Source organism: Triticum aestivum, chromosome 5A (genome assembly GCF_018294505.1).
Source record: "Triticum aestivum cultivar Chinese Spring chromosome 5A, IWGSC CS RefSeq v2.1, whole genome shotgun sequence".
Taxonomy (NCBI): Eukaryota; Viridiplantae; Streptophyta; class Magnoliopsida; order Poales; family Poaceae; genus Triticum; species Triticum aestivum.
The window spans coordinates 332210859-332220468 of NC_057806.1; positions in this window are offsets into that span (position 1 = coordinate 332210859).

Below are 9610 nucleotides of genomic sequence, written 5' to 3' on the forward strand. Positions count from 1 at the left end.
TGGTAGGCAAGAGCCTCAGCTCTGGATTTGGCCGCACAGTTGGTCTCTTAGAGCATCTCCAGCCGTTGGCTCCTCCAGGAGGCATAAAAATCATTGCCTGGGGGCGAGCCGGTGTTATAATCGGCGCTGGGGGCGGTTGGGCACCCACCCGTCGCCCCCAGGCACCGATATCGGCACATTTTTGGCGCAAATGTGCCCGCTTTTTGGCCCGCTTTTGGTGAAAAATGGCCTGATATCGGCGCAAATCGGCCCGATATCGGCGCGAGCCGGTGGTATATTCGGCGCTAGGGGCTTGAATTCTCAATATAATAAGTAACTTTTTTATCACATAGTTCATCACAGAAAATTTATAGCAATCAAATAGTTTAACAAATAGTTCAACAACAAATAGTTCAATACAAATTATATAGTTCAACAAATAAATACTCATATTTCATCACACATCGAGCTAGGCGTCACCCTTGATGCGGGGGAGATGGATTTGGGCGACATTGTGCTCTCCTGGTCGACCCAGGACATCATCAACGATGACCTCTACAAAGGGCAGGTGCTCAGCTCAATCGATCCCTTGATAGTGCGAGTGAGCATCCTCTTCCTGTTTTTTAATCCGTGCGTGCGTGCGAGCTGCATCCAGGCGTCCAGACATGCTTAGGTTTCCCTGATTGATGAGTCGCTTGTAGCACATCGTTGTTTCACCGCTTGTTGGGCGGGCCATCCAAGTGGGTCATTTCGACCACTTGGTCTGGGCGTGGCGAAGATTTTGCTAGGGTTTGGAATGGGTTCAATCGGCATGGCACTCAGGAAATCACATGTGCCTGTAATTCATTCAAGCCAGCTAATAAATATACTATGCATTCGGAATACGATGACAATGTTGACAAAAATGATACGCCAACTTTAATAATATATGGCTGCATGCATCACCCTGATGATGGGGGTCCGGCTCACCTGCAGGGATCCCTGCAGGAAATAATGAGTAGGGCCAATAATAGACCGCCATGTGTCCGTGTGGGCCAACTTCGGCGCTGGTCTCTCCTTCGACCAGGTGCACGTTGCGCTTGCATATGACGTCCTCGCCAAGATGACGGTCCACACTAGTCTCTCTTTCGCAAAGGATGTCGTCGAGCGCTGTTGCTATGCGGCATATGTGTTGGTGCCGTTTGCCTCCATCCATGCCTATTTTGATGCAGCCACTATCGACATCCTAGCATATGCATCGGTTGGAGTCATCTCCAGCATGGACGTGAGAACCAGCCATGCTGCAGTGGTACAACGTTCTCCATGTCATCGAGATTGAAAGGCTCATTCAACTAACTAGCCCCCTCGAATAACCATCTGCTCCAAACTACTTGCTCATATTTTATTCGATTGGTTGTGTCAACTCTCATTCACAAAACTCAATTCCCATTATTAACTGAAAAACAAGAAGAACACATGCTCCTTTCAAAAGAAGAAGAAGAACGTATGCTGAAAACACAGGAGATGGCATGACACTTGGTATCGTGTGATGCAGAGAGCCCATCACATTGTGGAGGTTGTCGGGGAGCAAGACAACGTAGATGGCAGGGTCCGCTGGGGCACCGGAGTCGCCGAAGTCGCGGAGGTTAGGGACAAGGGCGCGACGAGCGCGGCCATCTGGTGGCGCGACTATGCCAGAGACCCAGAAATCATGGAGGAGGAGCACTGCCCGGACGGTGGCGGAGCTCTGCTCAGCCGGACACACTGCTCACGTCGGTGTTCCAATGCGTCGCATGTCGCCGATGGCTGGACTCCTTCATGCTCGCCTCATTGCCCCCGTGCGATCTTCTCGTATCAAATTAAATCCATCTTAATTAGAGAAGTTGGCACACACGGACACGTGGTGGTCTAATATTGGCCCTGCACAGTATTTCCTGCAGGTGAGCCGAACCCGAGGTCGGGGTTATCCTCCTTTTTAAAAAAAATTCTTCCAAATATACCGGTGTTTCAGAATACTTTAGATAACACTATTATGAGATATTAAGTTCTGAAAGAATGTTGGGAGATGTTAGGTCTATAAGTAATGCCACCTAATATTATGATGCCATTTAGTTGTATTAATTTACTTAGAAGTTAAAATGCTAGAGACATGTCATATGGTACCCAAGAGCCTCGGCTCTGGATTTGGCCGCACAGTTGGTCTCTTAGAGCATCTCCAGCCGTTGGCTCCTCCAGGAGGCATAAAAATCATTGCCTGGGGGCGAGCCGGTGTTATAATCGGTGCTGGGGGCGGTTGGGCACCCACCCGTCGCCCCCAGGCACCGATATCGGCACATTTTTGGCGCAAATGTGCCCGCTTTTTGGCCCACTTTTGGTGAAAAATGGCCTGATATCGGCGCAAATCGGCCCGATATCGGCGCGAGCTGGTGGTATAATCGGCGCTGGGGGCTTGAATTCTCAACATAATAAGTAATTTTTTTATCACATAGTTCATCACAGAAAATTTATAGCAATCAAATAGTTCAACAAATAGTTCAACAACAAATAGTTCAATACAAATTATATAGTTCAACAAATAAAACTCATATTTCATCACAAGTCGAGCTAGGCGTCACCCTTGATGCGGGGGAGATATATTTGGGCGACATTGTGCTCTCCTGGTCGACCCAGGACATCATCAACGATGACCTCTACAAAGGGCAGGTGCTCAGCTCAATCGATCCCTTGATAGTGCGAGTGAGCATCCTCTTCCTGTTTTTTAATCCGTGCGTGCGTGCGAGCTGCATCCAGGTGTCCAGACATGCTTAGGTTTCCCTGATTGATGATTCGCTTGTAGCACATCGTTGTTTCACCGCTTGTTGGGCGGGCCATCCAAGTGGGTCATTTCGACCACTTGGTCTGGGCGTGGCGAAGATTTTGTAGGGTTTGGAATGGGTTCAATCGGGATGGCACTCAGGAAATCACGCGTGCCTGTAATTCATTCGAGCCAGCTAATAAATATACTATGGATTCGGAATACGATGACTATGTTGACAAAAATGATACGCCAACTTTAATAATATATGGCTGCATGCATCACCCTGATGATGGGGGTTCGGCTCACCTGCAGGGATCCCTGCAGGAAATAATGAGTAGGGCCAATAATAGACCGCGGTGTGTCCGGGTGGGCCAACTTCGGCGCTGGTCTCTCCTTCGACCAGGTGCACGTTGCGCTTGCATATGACGTCCTCCCCAAGATGACGGTCCACACTAGACTCTCTTTCGCAAAGGATGTCATCAAGCGCTGTTGCTATGCGGCATATGTGTTGGTGCCGTTTGCCTCCATCCATGCCTATTTTGATGCAGCCACTATTGACATCCTAGCATATGCATCGGTTGGAGTCATCTCCAGCATTGACATCAGAACCAGCCATGCTGCAGTGGTACAACGTTCTCCATGTCATCGAGATTGAAAGGCTCATTCAACTAACTAGCCCCCTAGAATAACCATCTGCTCCAAACTACTTGCTCACATTTTATTCGATTGGTTGTGTCAACTCTCATTCACAAAACTCAATTCCCATTATTAACTGAAAAACAAGAAGAACACATGCTCCTTTCAAAAGAAGAAGAAGAACGTATGCTGAAAACACAGGAGATGGCATGACACTTGGTATCGTGTGATGCAGAGAGCCCATCGCATCGTGGAGGTTGTCGAGGAGCAAGACAACATAGATGGCAGGGTCCGCTGGGGCACCGGAGTCACCGAAGTCGCGGAGGGTAGGGACCAGGGCGCGACGAGCGCGGCCATCTGGTGGCGCCACTATGCCAGAGACCCAGGAATCATGGAGGAGGAGCACTGCCCGGACGGTGGCGGAGCTCTGCTCAGCCGGACACGCTGCTCACGTCGGTGTTCCAGTGCGTCGCATGTCACCGGTGGCTGGACTCCTTCATGCTCGCCTCATTGCCCCCGTGCGATCTTCTCGTATCAAATTAAATCCATCTTAATTAGAGAAGTTGGCCCACACGGACACGTGGTGGTCTAATATTGGCCCTGCACAGTATTTCCTGCAGGTGAGCCAAACCCGAGGTCGGGGTTATCCTCCTTTTTTTTAAAAATCTTCCAAATATACCGGTGTTTCAGAATACTTTAGATAACACTATTATGAGATATTAAGTTCTGAAAGAATGTTGGGAGATGTTAGGTCTGTAAGTAATGCCACCTAATATTATGATGCCATTTAGTTGTATTACTTTACTCAGAAGTTAAAATGCTAGAGACATGTCATATGGTAGCCAAGAGCCTCAGCTCTGTATTTGGCCGCACAATTGGTCTCTTAGAGCATCTCCAGTCGTTGGCTCCTCCAGGAGGCATAAAAATCGTTGCCTGGGGGCGAGCCGATGTTATAATCGGCACTGGGGGTGGTTGGGTACCCACCCGTCGCCCCCAGGCACCGATATCGGCACATTTTTGGCGCAAATGTGCCCGCTTTTCGGCCCACTTTTGGTGAAAAATGGCCTGATATCGGCGTAAATCGGCCCGATATCGGCGCGAGCCGGTGGTATAATCGGCGCTGGGGGCTTGAATTCTGAACATAATAAGTAATTTTTTTATCACATAGTTCATCACAGAAAATTTATAGCAATCAAATAGTTCAACAACAAATAGTTCAATACAAATTATATAGTTAAACAAATAAAACTCATATTTTATCACACGTCGAGCTAGGCGTCACCCTTGATGCGGGGGAGATATATTTGGGCGACATTGTGCTCTCCTGGTCGACCCAGGACATCATCAACGATGACCTCTACAAAGGGCAGGTGCTCAGCTCAATCGATCCCTTGATAGTGCGAGTGAGCATCCTCTTCCTGTTTTTTAATCCGCGCGTGCATGCAAGCTGCATCCAGGCGTCCAGACATGCTTAGGTTTCCCTGATTGATGAGTCGCTTGTAGCACATCGTCGTTTCACCGCTTGTTGGGCGGGCCATCCAAGTGGGTCATTTCGACTGCTTGGTCTGGGCGTGGTGAAGATTTTGCTAGGGTTTGGAATGGGTTCAATCGGCATGGCACTCAGGAAATCACGCGTGCCTGTAATTCATTCGAGCCAGCTAATAAATATACTATGGATTCGGAATACGAGGACTATGTTGACAAAAATGATACGCCAACTTTAATAATATATGGCTGCATGCATCACCCTGATGATGGGGGTTCGGCTCACCTACAGGGATCCCTGCAGGAAATACTGAGTAGGGCCAATAATAGACCGCCATGTGTCCGTGTGGGCCAACTTCGGTGCTGGTCTCTCCTTCGACCAGGTGCATGTTGCGCTTGCATATGACGTCCTCGCTAAGATGACGGTCCACACTAGTCTCTCTTTCACAAAGGATGTCGTCGAGCGCTGTTGCTATGCGGCATATGTGTTGGTGTCGTTTGCCTCCATCCATGCCGATTTTGATGCAACCACTATCGACATCCTAGCATATGCATCGGTATGAGTCATCTCCAGCGTTGACGTAAGAACCAGCCATGCTGCAGTGGTACAACGTTCTCCATGTCATCGAGATTGAAAGGCTCATTCAACTAACTAGCCCCCTCGAATAACCATCTACTCCAAACTACTTGCTCACAATTTATTCGATTGGTTGTGTCAACTCTCATTCACAAAACTCAATTCCCATTATTAACTGAAAAACAAGAAGAACGTATGCTGAAAGACACAGGAGATGGCATGACACTTGGTACCGTGTGATGCAGAGAGCCCATCGCATCGTGGAGGTTGTTGGGGAGCAAGACAACGTAGATGGCAGGGTCCGCTGGGGCGCTAGAGTCGCCGAAGTCGCGGAGGTCAGGGATAAGGGCGCGACGAGCGCGGCCATCTGGTGGTGCCACTATGCCAGAGACCCAGGAATCATGGAGGAGGAGCACTGCCCGGACGGTGGCGGAGCTCTGCTTAGCCGGACACGCTGCTCACGTCGGTGTTCCAATGCATCGCATGTCGCCGATGGCTGGACTCCTTCATGCTCGCCTCATTGACCCCGTGCGATCTTCTCGTATCAAATTAAATCCATCTTAATTAGAGAAGTTGGCCCACACGGACACGTGGTGGTCTAATATTGGCCCTGCACAGTATTTCCTGCAGGTGAGCCGAACCCGAGGTCGGGGTTATCCTCCTTTTTAAAAAAAATTCTTCCAAATAAACCGGTGTTTCAGAATACTTTAGATAACACTATTATGAGATATTAAGTTCTGAAAGAATGTTGGGAGATGTTAGGTCTATAAGTAATGCCACCTAATATTATGATGCCATTTAGTTGTATTAATTTACTTAGAAGTTAAAATGCTAGAGACATGTCATATGGTACCCAAGAGCCTCAGCTCTGGATTTGGCCGCACAGTTGGTCTCTTAGAGCATCTCCAGCCGTTGGCTCCTCCAGGAGGCATAAAAATCGTTGCCTGGGGGCGAGCCGGTGTTATAATCGGTGCTGGGGGCGGTTGGGCACCCACCCGTCGCCCCCAGGCACCGATATCGGCACATTTTTGGCGCAAATGTGCCCGCTTTTTGGCCCACTTTTGGTGAAAAATGGCCTGATATCGGCGCAAATCGGCCCGATATCGGCGCGAGCTGGTGGTATAATCGGCGCTGGGGGCTTGAATTCTCAACATAATAAGTAATTTTTTTATCACATAGTTCATCACAGAAAATTTATAGCAATCAAATAGTTCAACAAATAGTTCAACAACAAATAGTTCAATACAAATTATATAGTTCAACAAATAAAACTCATATTTCATCACAAGTCGAGCTAGGCGTCACCCTTGATGCGGGGGAGATATATTTGGGCGACATTGTGCTCTCCTGGTCGACCCAGGACATCATCAACGATGACCTCTACAAAGGGCAGGTGCTCAGCTCAATCGATCCCTTGATAGTGCGAGTGAGCATCCTCTTCCTGTTTTTTAATCCGTGCGTGCGTGCGAGCTGCATCCAGGTGTCCAGACATGCTTAGGTTTCCCTGATTGATGATTCGCTTGTAGCACATCGTTGTTTCACCGCTTGTTGGGCGGGCCATCCAAGTGGGTCATTTCGACCTCTTGGTCTGGGCGTGGCAAAGATTTTGTAGGGTTTGGAATGGGTTCAATCGGGATGGCACTCAGGAAATCACGCGTCCCTGTAATTCATTCGAGCCAGCTAATAAATATACTATGGATTCGGAATACGATGACTATGTTGACAAAAATGATACGCCAACTTTAATAATATATGGCTGCATGCATCACCCTGATGATGGGGGTTCGGCTCACCTGCAGGGATCCCTGCAGGAAATAATGAGTAGGGCCAATAATAGACCGCCGTGTGTCCGGGTGGGCCAACTTCGGCGCTGGTCTCTCCTTCGACCAGGTGCACGTTGCGCTTGCATATGACGTCCTCCCCAAGATGACGGTCCACACTAGACTCTCTTTCGCAAAGGATGTCATCAAGCGCTGTTGCTATGCGGCATATGTGTTGGTGCCGTTTGCCTCCATCCATGCCTATTTTGATGCAGCCACTATTGACATCCTAGCATATGCATCGGTTGGAGTCATCTCCAGCATTGACATCAGAACCAGCCATGCTGCAGTGGTACAACGTTCTCCATGTCATCGAGATTGAAAGGCTCATTCAACTAACTAGCCCCCTAGAATAACCATCTGCTCCAAACTACTTGCTCACATTTTATTCGATTGGTTGTGTCAACTCTCATTCACAAAACTCAATTCCCATTATTAACTGAAAAACAAGAAGAACACATGCTCCTTTCAAAAGAAGAAGAAGAACGTATGCTGAAAACACAGGAGATGGCATGACACTTGGTATCGTGTGATGCAGAGAGCCCATCGCATCGTGGAGGTTGTCGGGGAGCAAGACAACATAGATGGCAGGGTCCACTGGGGCACTGGAGTCACCGAAGTCGCGGAGGGTAGGGACCAGGGCGCAACGAGCGCGGCCATCTGGTGGCGCCACTATGCCAGAGACCCAGGAATCATGGAGGAGGAGCACTGCCCGGACGGTGGCGGAGCTCTGCTCAGCCGGACACGCTGCTCACGTCGGTGTTCCAGTGCGTCGCATGTCACCGGTGGCTGGACTCCTTCATGCTCGCCTCATTGCCCCCGTGCGATCTTCTTGTATCAAATTAAATCCATCTTAATTAGAGAAGTTGGCCCACACGGACACGTGGTGGTCTAATATTGGCCCTGCACAGTATTTCCTGCAGGTGAGCCAAACCCGAGGTCGGGGTTATCCTCCTTTTTTAAAAAAATCTTCCAAATATACCGGTGTTTCAGAATACTTTAGATAACACTATTATGAGATATTAAGTTCTGAAAGAATGTTGGGAGATGTTAGGTCTGTAAGTAATGCCACCTAATATTATGATGCCATTTAGTTGTATTAATTTACTCAGAAGTTAAAATGCTAGAGACATGTCATATGGTAGCCAAGAGCCTCAGCTTTGTATTTGGCCGCACAGTTGGTCTCTTAGAGCATCTCCAGTCGTTGGCTCCTCCAGGAGGCATAAAAATCGTTGCCTGGGGGTGAGCCGATGTTATAATCGGCACTGGGGGTGGTTGGGTACCCACCCGTCGCCCCCAGGCACCGATATCGGCACATTTTTGGCGCAAATGTGCCCGCTTTTCGGCCCACTTTTGGTGAAAAATGGCCTGATATCGGCGTAAATCGGCCCGATATTGGCGCGAGCCGGTGGTATAATCGGCGCTGGGGGCTTGAATTCTGAACATAATAAGTAATTTTTTTATCACATAGTTCATCACAGAAAATTTATAGCAATCAAATAGTTCAACAACAAATAGTTCAATACAAATTATATAGTTAAACAAATAAAACTCATATTTTATCACACGTCGAGCTAGGCGTCACCCTTGATGCGGGGGAGATATATTTGGGCGACATTGTGCTCTCCTGGTCGACCCAGGACATCATCAACGATGACCTCTACAAAGGGAAGGTGCTCAGCTCAATCGATCCCTTGATAGTGCGAGTGAGCATCCTCTTCCTGTTTTTTAATCCGCGCGTGCATGCAAGCTGCATCCAGGCGTCCAGACATGCTGAGGTTTCCCTGATTGATGAGTCGCTTGTAGCACATCATCGTTTCACCGCTTGTTGGGCGGGCCATCCAAGTGGGTCATTTCGACTGCTTGGTCTGGGCGTGGTGAAGATTTTGCTAGGGTTTGGAATGGGTTCAATCGGCATGGCACTCAGGAAATCACGCGTGCCTGTAATTCATTCGAGCCAGCTAATAAATATACTATGGATTCGGAATACGAGGACTATGTTGACAAAAATGATACGCAAACTTTAATAATATATGGCTGCATGCATCACCCTGATGATGGGGGTTCGGCTCACCTACAGGGATCCCTGCAGGAAATACTGAGTAGGGCCAATAATAGACCGCCATGTGTCCGTGTGGGCCAACTTCGGTGCTGGTCTCTCCTTCGACCAGGTGCATGTTGCGCTTGCATATGACGTCCTCGCCAAGATGACGGTCCACACTAGTCTCTCTTTCACAAAGGATGTCGTCGAGCGCTGTTGCTATGCGGCATATGTGTTGGTGTCGTTTGCCTCCATCCATGCCGATTTTGATGCAACCACTATCGACATCCTAGCAT